Source organism: Petaurus breviceps, unplaced genomic scaffold (genome assembly GCF_028583685.1).
Source record: "Petaurus breviceps papuanus isolate PSGF00001 unplaced genomic scaffold, PetGlider_PUasm1.0 171, whole genome shotgun sequence".
In the NCBI taxonomy this organism is placed as follows: domain Eukaryota; kingdom Metazoa; phylum Chordata; class Mammalia; order Diprotodontia; family Petauridae; genus Petaurus; species Petaurus breviceps.
The window spans coordinates 18,763,720-18,776,629 of record NW_027185754.1 but is presented as its reverse complement, the minus strand read 5'-3'; the positions used below and the strand labels follow the sequence as shown (position 1 = coordinate 18,776,629).

General features: G+C 39.2%; 1 protein-coding gene across 1 annotated transcript in view; it reads left to right on the top strand.

Annotated features, from left to right (window-relative positions):
* RHPN2 (rhophilin Rho GTPase binding protein 2) overlaps nucleotides 1–12,910 on the top strand; it is a 69,477-nt gene that overhangs the window by 26,015 nt on the left and 30,552 nt on the right. The window lies entirely within an intron of this gene.

The window sequence follows — 12,910 nt, the reverse complement described above, 5'->3', positions numbered from 1 at the left end:
ATACAAAGTGATATATAACTGTTGGAATAAAGAAGGAAGAAAAACCTACCCTGTAACTATTAACAACTTATATATAGATTTTGATTCAGGTAAGTTATGGTCAAGTTGTTTGAGTCCCCCATGTATATAAATGTATTTTTATTGCATTTGTTGTGTGAATTTTTGATTGAAAATCTAAAATCAAAATTTTGCCTAGAGAAAGGGAATAGCTAATGGCAACTTGAAAAGACAAGTTCCAGGGGACCCCTTAACATTCCACAATTGTCTTCCTAGTTTCGTCTGAAATTGTGTTTCATAATTTCTTATGGTATAATGATATTCTGTTACATTCAGATACTATAATTTGTTCAGACTTTCCCCAGAAAGAGGATACCTCCTTAGTTTCCAATTTTTGGTAACCACAAAAAGAGCTGCTATAAATATTTTTGTACATATAGGTCCTTTTCCTCTATTTTTTATTTCTTTGGGATATTAGACCATAACTTTATCATTTAAATATTTTGTAAAGTGCCTACAAACGTCTAGTGTATATGAGGCACTGAAATTTTACTTGAGGATTAAGCGCAGGAATAAAATTGTGTGAGTGTTTATTCTTGACCTAGGCAGGTGTAACCCTTGATTTAAGAATGGAGAATATAGCATTGAATCTCATTCCCAATCCTTTTCTTTTTAAATCAAGGGCTATGAGTTTTCCCCTTTTAAACAGTTAAAAATGTGAATCCATCCCCTTAGCAGCTTCCCACTGAGGCCCTTCTTCCTGTGGGTCCTATGTCAAAATGGAGTTCCCTTTGGTTCCTCTGCAGAACACTGGACCTTGCTCTTGGGTGCCTGTTTCAGGAAGGTAGATGCTATTTGCTGCTCTGCACACTCTTGTTCCTTTGAGGCAGTAGGGGAAAGTATCTTGTCATTTCCTACTTTCCAGAAAATCCCTATGTTGTAGGAGGAGATGATGGGTTGACCCATAATACTATGTATGAGAGGGAACTGGTCTATTTCTGGATAGGTGGAGTGCCTCATAATTAGGGGTTGTAGGTAATCTTGAAGTTGAAAGAAGTAATAGGGGTTCTTGAGATTACATGTATGCACTCACAGGCAAAACAGCCCTGGCAGCTAGCCATGTGACAGCTGGGCCACTTATCTAATACTCTAGTTCCTTTATATTACTGTTTTGATTGGAAAAGGAAGGTCAGTCAGTAATGATTGTGAATAGAGCATTTACCAGGAAACTAAAAAAAAAAAACAGACCTGGTTCAACACAAGTATAGTCAAAGCACCTTTGAACCCATGGTTGCAGAGATTAAAATTCAGATTTTCTGATGGAGGCAGTGCTGCCTGATGGTCAGAGTGTTGAACTTGTAGTTCGTAGAACCTTTATTGAAATCTTGCCTCTGACACTGTACCCTCATCTGTAAAGTGCTCATAATACCTAGGCCTTCTCAGAAATTTATTATGAGGTTCAGATGGAATCATATATATGTAAAGTACTTTATAAGACTTAAAGTACCATGTAGATGTCAGTTGTGATAATGATGGTGGTGGTGGTGGTGATGATGATGAAGGGGTTGAAGAGGGCAATAGGAAGGACAGAGGATCTTAGTTCAAATCTTCGCTCTGCCACTTAGTACTCTTGCAATTCTCTGGGCTTCAGTTTCCTCAACTGTAAAATGAGAGGGTCAGACTAGAGAGGTCTCTTCCAGCTCCTAATATATGATTATGCTTTTCTTTCACCTGTATTCAGCTTTTGGTCTGCATTTTATTTTGTCTGTATCTCACAAAGACACATAAATTTCATTGATGGCAGTGGCTTTCTGAAGTGGGCATTCCTGTTGGAAAGAGTTTGAAGTTTCCTTAGGCTTAACCTATTAAAAACAGTCAGAGGAATGACTATTTTGAAATAACTCCCTTTTTTTTTGCATGAATAGGTTTCCAGATATTTTGTCATTTTCCTTAGGGTGTTCCGTTCCATTCCATTAACTCCCCAAATAAATAACCATTGTGAACATTCAAGCAAAACTAAAGCTGCATTGTAAAACTGGCCCTCTAAGTTATATTTGCCTTTTGGGGGGGAGGTATGTTAATTATTTTCAGCAATGACCTTAAAGTTCAAAGTGCCACTTTCCATAGAATGCTCTCAGAGGAAAGCTGAAAGGTATTTATTAAACTAACTTTGGGAAGCCAACTTTTTCATAGCTGCAGAATAACTGAGAAGTTGTTAAAACAAATATGGAATTTCAGTGCTTCTTGATTGCTCTGCATAATAAAGCTAACAAACCACCTAAAAGGGATTCTCTAGCAGGTGCCTTTAGGGTAAAGGGTAGTTTCAACCACACACAAACTTCTGACTTTTCAGGTTCTCTGGCATGCTACAGGAGTCCAGTGCTGCTGGTATGAAAAATAAAAGGGAAAATACTTTCTTTGAAAATAAAGGTTATTTCTTAAGTAGATGTTGAAATTCTAAGAGCAAGAATTTCTTAAGCACTTAGCATATGCCAAAGTAGACAGATACAGAAGCAAAGAATGAAAAAATCACTAATCTCAAGGAGCTTATGGTGTAAATGGGGGAGAATATAAATACAGATAACATAGATATAAAGTGAGTAACTATTGTTTGTCCTTCGTTCTTGAAAAGGACCATGACATCAGGAAGGTGATGCCATGACTTGCAAGTGAATATAAAGTGAATAAATAGAATTTTATACAAAGGAGTTAAATACAGAGTAGTTTGGGAGAAAAGGCACAAGCAGTTGCAGGGTGGGGAGGAGGGAGCAGGAAAGGCTTCATGGAGAAGATGGTGCTTGTACTATGTCTTAAAGGAAAAGTTAAGAGAGGCTGTATATGAGGTGGAAGAAAGGAAGAAGACTGCAGCCCCAGATGTGGGACAGCCAGAACAAAGGCATGGAGATGGGAGATGGAGTATTATGCATGAGGAGCAGAATGTAGGCCTGGTTAACTGCATTGCAGAGTTCTGGAGGGGAAGTAGTGTCTAGTGATGATGGAGAGATAGGTGAAGGTCAATTTATGAAGGGCTTTCAAAGCTAAACAGCGTATCTTATTTTTATTTTATCTTAGAGGCATAGGGAGACACAGGAGTTTTATTGAGTAAGGGAGTAACATGATCAGATCTACCCTTAAAGAAAATTACTTTGGTTGCAATGTATACAATGGACAGGAGTCTTGAGGGACTTGAGACCTGGGGATTGATTAGGAAGCTGTTGCAAAGGAGAGGTGATTAGGGCCTGAACTAAGGAGTGGAGAGAAGGGGACCAGACTAGAGAGATGGGGAGCTAGAAATGGCAAGATTTGGCAGCACATATTCAGATAGGTGGGGTAAGGAAGAGTGAGGAGTACATGATAATAGGGAAGTTTGGAGAAGGGGAAAAGATAATGAGTTGTATTTTGGACATGTTGAATTTGAGTTATTCTACAGGATATCCAGTTTGAAATGTCTAATAGGCCATTGGTGATATGGAACTTAAGCTTAGGGAAGAGACTGGGGATATGTGTGCATATTATGTAGGTATATGTATGTATGGAGGCATTTGCATATATGTATAGCTATAGATATAGTCATCTGCACATGATAGTTAAACCTATGGTAAGTGATGAAGGGCCTAGGACAGAACCTTGGGAAACACTCACAATTAAGAGTCATAACATGGAGGATGAGCTAGCAGGGGAGGCTGAGGAAGAGTTGTCATTCAGGTAGGAGGACAATCACAAAATCGCAGAGAAGAGAATATGCACAGGAGGAGTGAGCGGTCAGCATTGGTCAGATAAAGTAAACGGGTTGAGGAGGATAACACAAAAAGGCCTTCTGATCTGACCCCTGAAAGAGCAGCTTCAGTTGGGCGATGAGGACAGAAGCCAGGACAAGGTCCCTGCTTTCTCTGTGCAGGATATATCTTCTGAGTGCCTGAGGGAAAAAATAGAAATGCCGCTGTGGAGACAAGGATCACAACTCTTCGACCTGAGTGGTCAGGCAAGTTTCTGTTACTTATTTCAGGAATCCTTGTGTTCCTTGTTCAATATATAGAAGGCTGTCATTTCTTTTGAAAGTCTATGATGGTGGCCTCTAAAATTTTAAATAAGTTTTGTTGTTATTCAGACATTTCATTAGTGTCCAACCCTTTGTGACCTCACTTGGAGTTTTGTTGGCAAAGATACTGGAGTCATTTGTCATTTCCTTCTCCAGCTCATTTTTATAGATGAGGAAACTAAAGCAAACAGGGTTAAATGACTTGCCCAGGGTCACACAGCTAGTAAGTGACTGAAGCTAGATTTCAGCTCAGGAAGATGAATCTTTATGACATCTGACCCTGCACTTTATCGACTGCACTACCTAGCTGCCTTTTTAAACAAGTCATGTTATCAAATTAGTTTCAAACTGCACCACCTAGCTGCCTTTTTAAACAAGTCATATTATCAAATTAGTTTCAAACTAGTGTATTATCTTAGGCAAATCACTTTTACTCATTTGGGGAATGAGGGGATTGGACTAATTCTAAGATCCCTTTCAGCTCTGACTCTAAGCCTTTCCCACTACAGAAGTATGTAGACCACATTTATACAGCTGCAGTAGCTTGAAAGGAATGACCCAGTTACTCCAGATCATCAGTTCCCAAGGAGTGATGAGGACATTTCTTTCCAGTTCTGTACATGAATGCCTAATTGCTTTTTCTATCAGGTAAACCTAGTACTGTCTTCATTCATATCCATAACAGAGAAAACAGGCTGAAAACAACAGGCACATTTGCTGGGTGAAATGGGCCAAAAAATGTAGTTATATCTGACAATAAGTAACTCACTCTGACAGAACCAAGTAAGTGAAATCAGAACCCCAGGAGAGAGCTATACCTGTTGACAATGAATCCTCAGCAGAGAAAGAAATTGAGCCAAAAGCTACTAACTTTTAGCCATCATAGTCAAAGCTTGTGATTGGCGTCTTGTTAATTTCCATTTGTGGCGATTAAAATTGTCTAGTTTACAGTAAGAGAAACTGAGGCAGAGCTCTGAGCCAATGACACTTTACTAAAGAGGAACCTTCCAGTGAAGTGGACCTCAGATCTTCCTCGCAATCTGAGATGCCCCCTTCTTCCAGGGCCTTGTATTTATAGAACTTGATACTCAAATATGCAACAGAGGCAGGGTAAAATATAGAATCTCACTGGTTGCTAGGCCTTGCTCTTGAGGGTCAAAAATGACATATCCGTGGGGGTGGCATTACAGATTGGGTGAAGCATGGGGCATCTCCACTGACTCAGTGGTCATAAAATGGTCATATGATGGTTACCTGCTCATGTTGGACAAAACCAGAGGTACAAAAATAGAATGTAGGACTTTCTATGGAATTGAGTCACCTCTGCCACACTGGGCTTGGTCACCATGACAAGGAAAAACAAGGGTGGAGGGCCTCCAGCTAGCTTCCTATGATTACGCAAGTGATATTACAATCTGTAGCTCGCAGCTCTGGAACTTATAATCACCACCCCTATGGAATCATATCAAATTAACCGATAACTGATTGCAATAGAGTAGGGGTCCAAATGAATTCTATCTCACAGTGATAATAACCAGCATTTTATATGATGCTTAAAGGTTCACATAGCATTTTTACATGCATTATCTCCTCTGATACAAGGACCTGGTAAGATGACTCCTACAGGTATTATCATCCCCATTTTAAAGATGAGGAAACTGAGGCTCAGATGATTATGTGACTTGTCTGTGGTCACACAGCTAGCATGTGTTCTAAGAAGGACTAATAGAGTCATAGATTTAGAGCCAAAAGGAACCTCAGAGTCTATCTTGTTCCACCCCGTCATTTTATAGATAAGGAAACTGAGTCATAGGAAGATGAAATAATTTTCCCAAGGTCACATAGGCAGTAAATTCAAGAGGCAGAATTCTACCCAGAGTCTTACCTGACTAATGTTTACTTTACCTCCCTGCCTAAAAAGTCAAGTTGATGAATTATGTCTTAATCCCATAGTTGAATTATCTGGTTATATAACTTCCTTTTGGAATACCTCTCTAATTTAGCACTCACAGATTTGCATTGTGGGCCCCTGGAGGATAGCTCTCATATTCAAAGTACTATATTGGTCCTAATAATAATACAGAGTATTTGCTCACAATACTATACTATTTTTTAAAATTGTTTTGCCTTTTGGAGGGCAATTGGGATTAAGTAATTTGCCCAAGGTTACATGGCTAGTTATTTTTTGTGTGGATGTTAAGTGTCTGAGGCTAGAACCTAACTCAGGTCCTCCTGACTCCAGGGCGGCAGTTTACTCATGGGGCCAGATAGCTGCCCCTCACAATACTATACTATTGTATACTATATCGTATGGTTCACAAGCCCCTGCCAGTATACTTCCCTTTAGCAGTCAGTCAGTAGGTACAGTTAGCTTAAAGCAAAGGCATATACAAAAATAGTACAGTAAGGATGGCAGTTGTAAATTTAGGGAACTCAAGTGACCAAAGAAATCTATGCTTCCCACACTACAGAACCCCAACGTCCCTTTTCTCATGACATCCTCATGCTGCTGCCTCTATGTACTCCCTTTAGTCTTTCTGCTGAGTGGGTCACTCTGCTGCTCTCCCTTGGACTGTACCTCTCCACATCTTGACCCTCAGGTTCTAGAATTAGTTCTCTCTTAAAAACCATAGAGCCGCAAGTCACTCTGTTTGAAGCTGTTTTCTGCTCCCACTGTGTCTTTCTGTTGGGTAAATAGAGTTTCCTTCTATGTGAATACATCTGCTGTGGGGCCAGAGAGAAAATTTCCTTCTCCCTCTCCCTTCAACCCCCTGCCCAAAGTTCAGAGATCACACTTCACAAAGCTGTTTCCTGACTGATGTTTCAAAAGGCCACAAAGTGTGTGGCCAATCTGACCAACCAATGACCAGCTTCCTTTCTAATTCAACTAGGGAAACTTTTTCCTTACTTCATAAAGTTTGGCATAGACACATTTTTGCAGTTAGTTTAACAAATTGTTACCTCATTTCCTGTGTCACCTGATTCTTGGTGAAGGGGGTGGTGGTACAGTGAAGAAGGCTGATCCAATATAATTAGATTAAGGAAGATTCCAAATTGTGGTGGTACTTTCTAGGTGAAACTATTTGAATGCTGGATTTAAAATTGTTTCTCTGGTAGGAAAATGACATATGGAAAATAAGTAGGTAACTTTTTTTTTGCATTATTAAATTTGGAAAACTTTACTGCTAAATTTTTTTGACCCAATAAACAATTCCAAAAAACCATCAATTTCTCCTACAAATTACATTACTGTAAAATAAATTAACTTTCTACAATGTATAGTACTATCTTTTGTCACAGATCAAGTAAATTAGACTGCAAGAAATAGTGTCTTTTACATGGGACCATTCATACTAGAGAAAGTAGCTTAACTAGGATAGTAATCAGTGGGATCCCTGAACTTTTGTTTTGTTTTTTGCTTTTTTTTGGAGGAGGCAAGGCAGGGCAATTGGGGTTAAGTGACTTACACAAGATTAAGTGTCTGAGGTCAGATTTGAACTCCAGTCCTCCTAACTACAGGGCCAGTGCTATATTCACTGCACCCACCTAGCTGCCCCATCCCTGAACTTTTGAAATGCTTATTTGGTACTCTTGAATCAGTGTTATCCTTTTGGTTCTTAAATCTGAATTTCTAGGTCTCCAAAGATCACTTATATACTCTAAAGGATCTACTTTTTTTTTTTTTTTTTTTTTTTTACTGAAAGGTCTTAAAGTAAATTACTTCTCTTCTTTCCCTTAGGATGGCTCAGGTAGCTGGAGCACACTTCAAATACAGACAGAAGCTATGGGGTTGATCTCCCATGTGAGCCAAGATGGTTTTGCTTTATATCATCATGGTTTTTCTCTTGCCAGTTAGCATTCCTAATTTCAGTCAACCATCTTGAAAATAATGTGTTTTTTTAACACACACATGTAATTTGAGAAGGTATAGAGAGCAGAGTGGTACAGTAAATAGAATACAGGACTGGGAGTTGAGAAGACTTGGGTTAAATTTTTTTCCCTCTGATACTTAAAGACTGTGTGACCAAAGGTTAAGTCATTTAGCTTCTCTGAGCTTTATTTTCAAGTGAAAAATGAGGAAAATAATATGATACACCACAGGGTTGTTCTGAGAATTTAATGTGTGTAAAATGTTTTGCTAACTTTGAAGGGCTATATTTTTGTTATTGTTATTGGTGCAAATCCATTTCCACTACTGGAAAAAAAAACAATTCAAAATGCATGCCCTAATAAGGTATGATAAGTTGCTTATCTTTGCATCAGAATATGAGCATTATTTCAATAAGTATATGGTGATTCTAGCTATAAACTTTCTAAAATACAGCTATTGATCCATGTGAAAGTTTAAAATATAAATATAATGCTCATTGAAATATCAAAAATCTTAAATTCTCAGGAAGTGATGTTATGGCAGAACAAAATGGGTCATAAAAGTAAATACTAATAATATTTGTCTTTTGTTTTTATGATCTGGATTTCTGGTTTTATCAGTGTAGACAGTGTAGTACAAAATTGATTTTAAAAATTTATTAATGCCTTCCATTTTTTCTCATTGGAGGGAATTTCCATTATCAGTAGAAATTCCCTCTTCCAATGCAGATCAATTACTCATCTGTAACTTTATAAGGCGATTATGAAAAAGGGGGAGAAGGCCTTAAATGTGCTCTTTTAAGGCACCATGTAGTATTGGAAGGACACTGGAGGAAAATTTGTGGAGCGCTTCATTGGCATAGTGGATGAAACATTGGACTTGGAGTAAGTAAGACATGAATTCAAATTCTGCCTCAGATGCTTACCAGCTCTGTGAACCCGGGCAAGTCTTTTTTTTTAAACGTTTGTTTTTATTTTTTTAAAGCAATCGGGGTTAAGTAACTTGCTCAAGGTTACACAGCCAGTTATTTTTGTGTGGGTGCCGAGTATCTGAGGCTGGAACCAATCCCAGGTCTCCCAACGCTGGGGCTGGAACTCTTACTCACTGCGCCACCTGGCTGCCCCTAAGCAATTGGAGTTAAGTAACTTGCTCAAGGTTACAGGGCCAGTTATTTTGTGTGGGTGCTAAGTATCTGAGGCTGGAACCGATCCCAGGTCGCTCTTACTCACTGCGCCACCTGGCCGCCCCTAAACATTTGTTTTTAAAACTTTGATTTCCGGATTCTTTCCCTTCTTCCCTCCTCACCCACCCCCACTGGGAAGACAAGTGCAATTCAACATAGGTTGTACATGTGTAGTTATGCAAAATATTTCCATAGTAGTTATAGTGTGAGACTATATTTCCCTCCATCCTATCCTGCCCCCCACTTATTATATTTTCTACTTTGACCCTGTCACTTTTCAAATGTATGTACTTCTAACTACCCTCTACTCCATTCTGCCCCTCCCTTCTATCATCCCCCCTCTTATCCCCTTCCCCCCTACTTTCCTGTAGGGTAAGATACCCAAATGAGTGTGTATGTTATTCCCTCCTTAAGCCAAATTCAATGAGAGTAAGGTTGACCCATTCCCTTTCACCTTCCCGCTCTTCCCCTCCATTGTAACAGTTTTCTCTTGCCTCTTTTATATGAGATAATTTGCCCTATTCTATCTCTCCTTTCCTCCTTCTCTCATTTCATTTTATTCCTCTCTCACCTCTTAATTTTATTTTTTATATATCATCCCTTCCTGTTCAACTGATCCTGTGCCCTCTGTCTATGTATATATGTACACACATATATACACACACTCATATGTATTTATACACACATACATCCTCCTATATATACGTATGTATGTATGTATACCTACATATACATATATATTCCCTTCAACTATCCTTATAATGAGAAAAGTCTCATGAGTTACAATTATCATATTTCCGTGTAGGAATGTAAATAGTTCAACTTTAATAAGTTCCTTATGATTTCTTTTCCCTGTTTACCTTCTCATGCTTCTCTTTCTTCTTGTATTTGAAAGTCAAATTTTCTGTTTGGCTCTAGTTTTTTCATCAAGAATACTTGAAAGTCCTCTATTTCATTGAATGACCATATTTTCCCCTGAAGCATTATATATTCCCCTGAAGTTTTGCTGGGTAGGTGATTCTTGGTTTTAATCCTAGCTCCTTTGACCTGTAGAATATCACATTCTAAGCCCTTTGATCCCTTAGTGTAGAAGCTGTTAATCTTGTGTTATCCTGATTATGTTTCCATAATACTCAAATTGTTTCTTCCTGATAGCTTGTAATATTTTCTCCTTGACCTGGGAACTCAGGAATTTGGCTATGATATTCCTAGAAATATGAAAAGACCTTTTTGAGATTTTATTCAAGAGGTGATTGGTGAATTCTTTCAATTTCCATTTTGCCCTGTGGTACTAAAATATCAGGGTAGTTTTCCTTGAGAATTTCTTGAGGGATAATATCTAGGCTCTTTTTTTGGTCATGGCTTTCAGGTAGTCCAATAATTTTAAAATGATTTCTTCTGGATCTATCCAATGAGATATTTCACATTGCCTTCTATTTTTTCATTTGTTTGGATCTGTTTTATAGAATCTTGATTTCTCATAAAGTCATTAGCTTCCATTTGTGCTAATCTAATTTTGTAGAAATTATTCTCTTCAGTGAATTTTTGAAATTGCTTTTCCATCTGGGCAATTTGACTTTTTAAGGCATTCTTCTCCTCATTGGCTTTTTGGATGTCTTTTGCCATTTGAGTTAGTCTATTTTTATGGTGTTATTTTTTTCAGTATTTTTTTGGGGTCTCCTTTAGCAGGCTGTTGAATCACTTTTCATGATTTTTTTTTTTTACCTTTTGGGGGGCAATTGGGGTTAAGTAACTTGCCCAAGGTTACATGTCTAATTTTTTTGTCGTTGTGGGTGTTAAGTGTCTGAGGCTGGAACCTAACTCGGATCCTCCTGCACCACCTAGCCGCCCTCATGATTTTCTTGCATCATTCTCCCTCCACTTCTCTTACTTGATTTTCAAAATCCTTCTTGAGCTCCTCCATGGCCTGTAATCAATTAATATTTTTCTTTTTTTTTTTTTAAGCAATTGGGGTTAAGTAACTTGCTCAAGGTTACATGGCCACTTATTTCTGGGTATGGTGCTGAGTGTCTGAGCCTGGGATTCGATCTCCAGGTCATCCTGACACTGAAGCTGGTGCTCTTACTCGCTGTGCTACCTGGCCGCCCCCTCATATTTTTCTTGGAAGCTTTTGATGCGGGAGTTTTGACTTCATTGACTTTTTCTGCTCCCATGTTTTGATCCTTTTTGTCCCCAAGAAAGGATTCTATGGTTTGATTGTACTTCCTCTGCTTGTTCATCTTACCAGACAATTATTTGACTTTTGAGCTCTTTGCCACATGTAGAACTCTGCTTCCAGATTGTAGAGAGCTATGTCCCAAATTGCTGGGGTTTTTGCAGATGTTGTCAGAACTATGAGGAAGACACCCTCTCTGCAGACACTCCAAGCTCTGGCACACTGGCCACACACCCCAGGACCACCATGCAAGACTGCCATCCAAATCAACACAGATCAAAGCAAGAGCGATAACCCTCTGAATGGTCACTTGGTTCTCCTGTGATCTGCAGGCCAGGAGCTCTGGAGGCAGCCGAGTAGCAGCAGCTGCAGCAAGTGCACCTTTACCAGCTCTCACCCTGAGTCAGGGGCTGAACCACACTTTTCTGTCAGTTCCAACAGAGTTCCCTACTGACCTTTTACTTTCTCTTTGGCGTTTATGGGTTAAGAAGTCTGCATACCGCCACAGCTGCTGGTGATTCACTCTCCTGAAGTCTGCTCTGGCTAGTCTGTGCCACGGGTTGGGGCTGCCCTGGGTCTGGTAGCAGGTGGTTCATGCAGGACTGCGCTTCAGCTCCCAGCTTGCTATGATAGACCCTTCCCGCTGGCCTGCCAGGCTGCCTTTAGTGGGAGATTTGTGATTTCTGTAGCTCTAAAATTTGTTTAGAGTCATATTTTATAGGTATTGGAGGTGTTTTGAACAGGGGCCATGTGGAGTTCCTATTTTTACTCCACCATCTTGGCTCTGGCCCAGACTAAGTATCCCTGGGCAAGTCTTTAACCCCTCTCAGCCTATTTCTGTACCTGTTTAATTGGGATAATAATAGCACCAGCCTCACAGGGTTGCTGTGAGGATCAAATGAGATGGTATATGTAGAATGATTTGTAAACTTTAAAGCCTAATAAAAGTGTTAGCCCTGTGTAGCTATTAATTGAAAATTTTGGGGAGCCACTTTCCTATAAAGAATTATCTGACTTTTTGCTGTCTTAATTGGATACTTTGATGGATTTATGGTTCTGTCAATATGGGTACTTCATAGCAATGCAAATTACAAACTACCCATGTCTGCCTGTCCTGTTCAACTCTTATATACATCATCCTTTAAATCTGCTACAGGAGATTCACTCCATATCCTAGAGGCCTTTTAGATCCTTTGACATTACATGGACATCAGTGGAAGACATAGGCTATCCTTGCTGCTATGTGACTTGGCTGACTTTTTTTCCCCCAGACATACATTTGTCTGACATGCTTAATGCTACTTCTGTGTGATTCACTTGTAATGTGTTGCACCGTTTCCAAGCACACTGTGCCCTTCTTTATTTTCCTTTGGGTGATCTACAGTGTCAGTTCTTCAGAGATTGTGGCATTTAATGACTTGTAGCCTTACAACCTAAGTGGAAGAATATTGGTGTTAAAGAAAGTTGTGTTTTGGAGAAAAACTTGGAATTGTGGGGAAAAAGACTGCTTCATTTCCCAGATATGATCTTCTCCTCTTCTGTTTCAGTTCTAGGTGTTCCTCATTGTTCCTTTTCTTTATCAGTTGTTTCTAAAGTGGGAAGCATGTATCTTGGGATGTGGAAGATGATCCATTGGGGTATCAA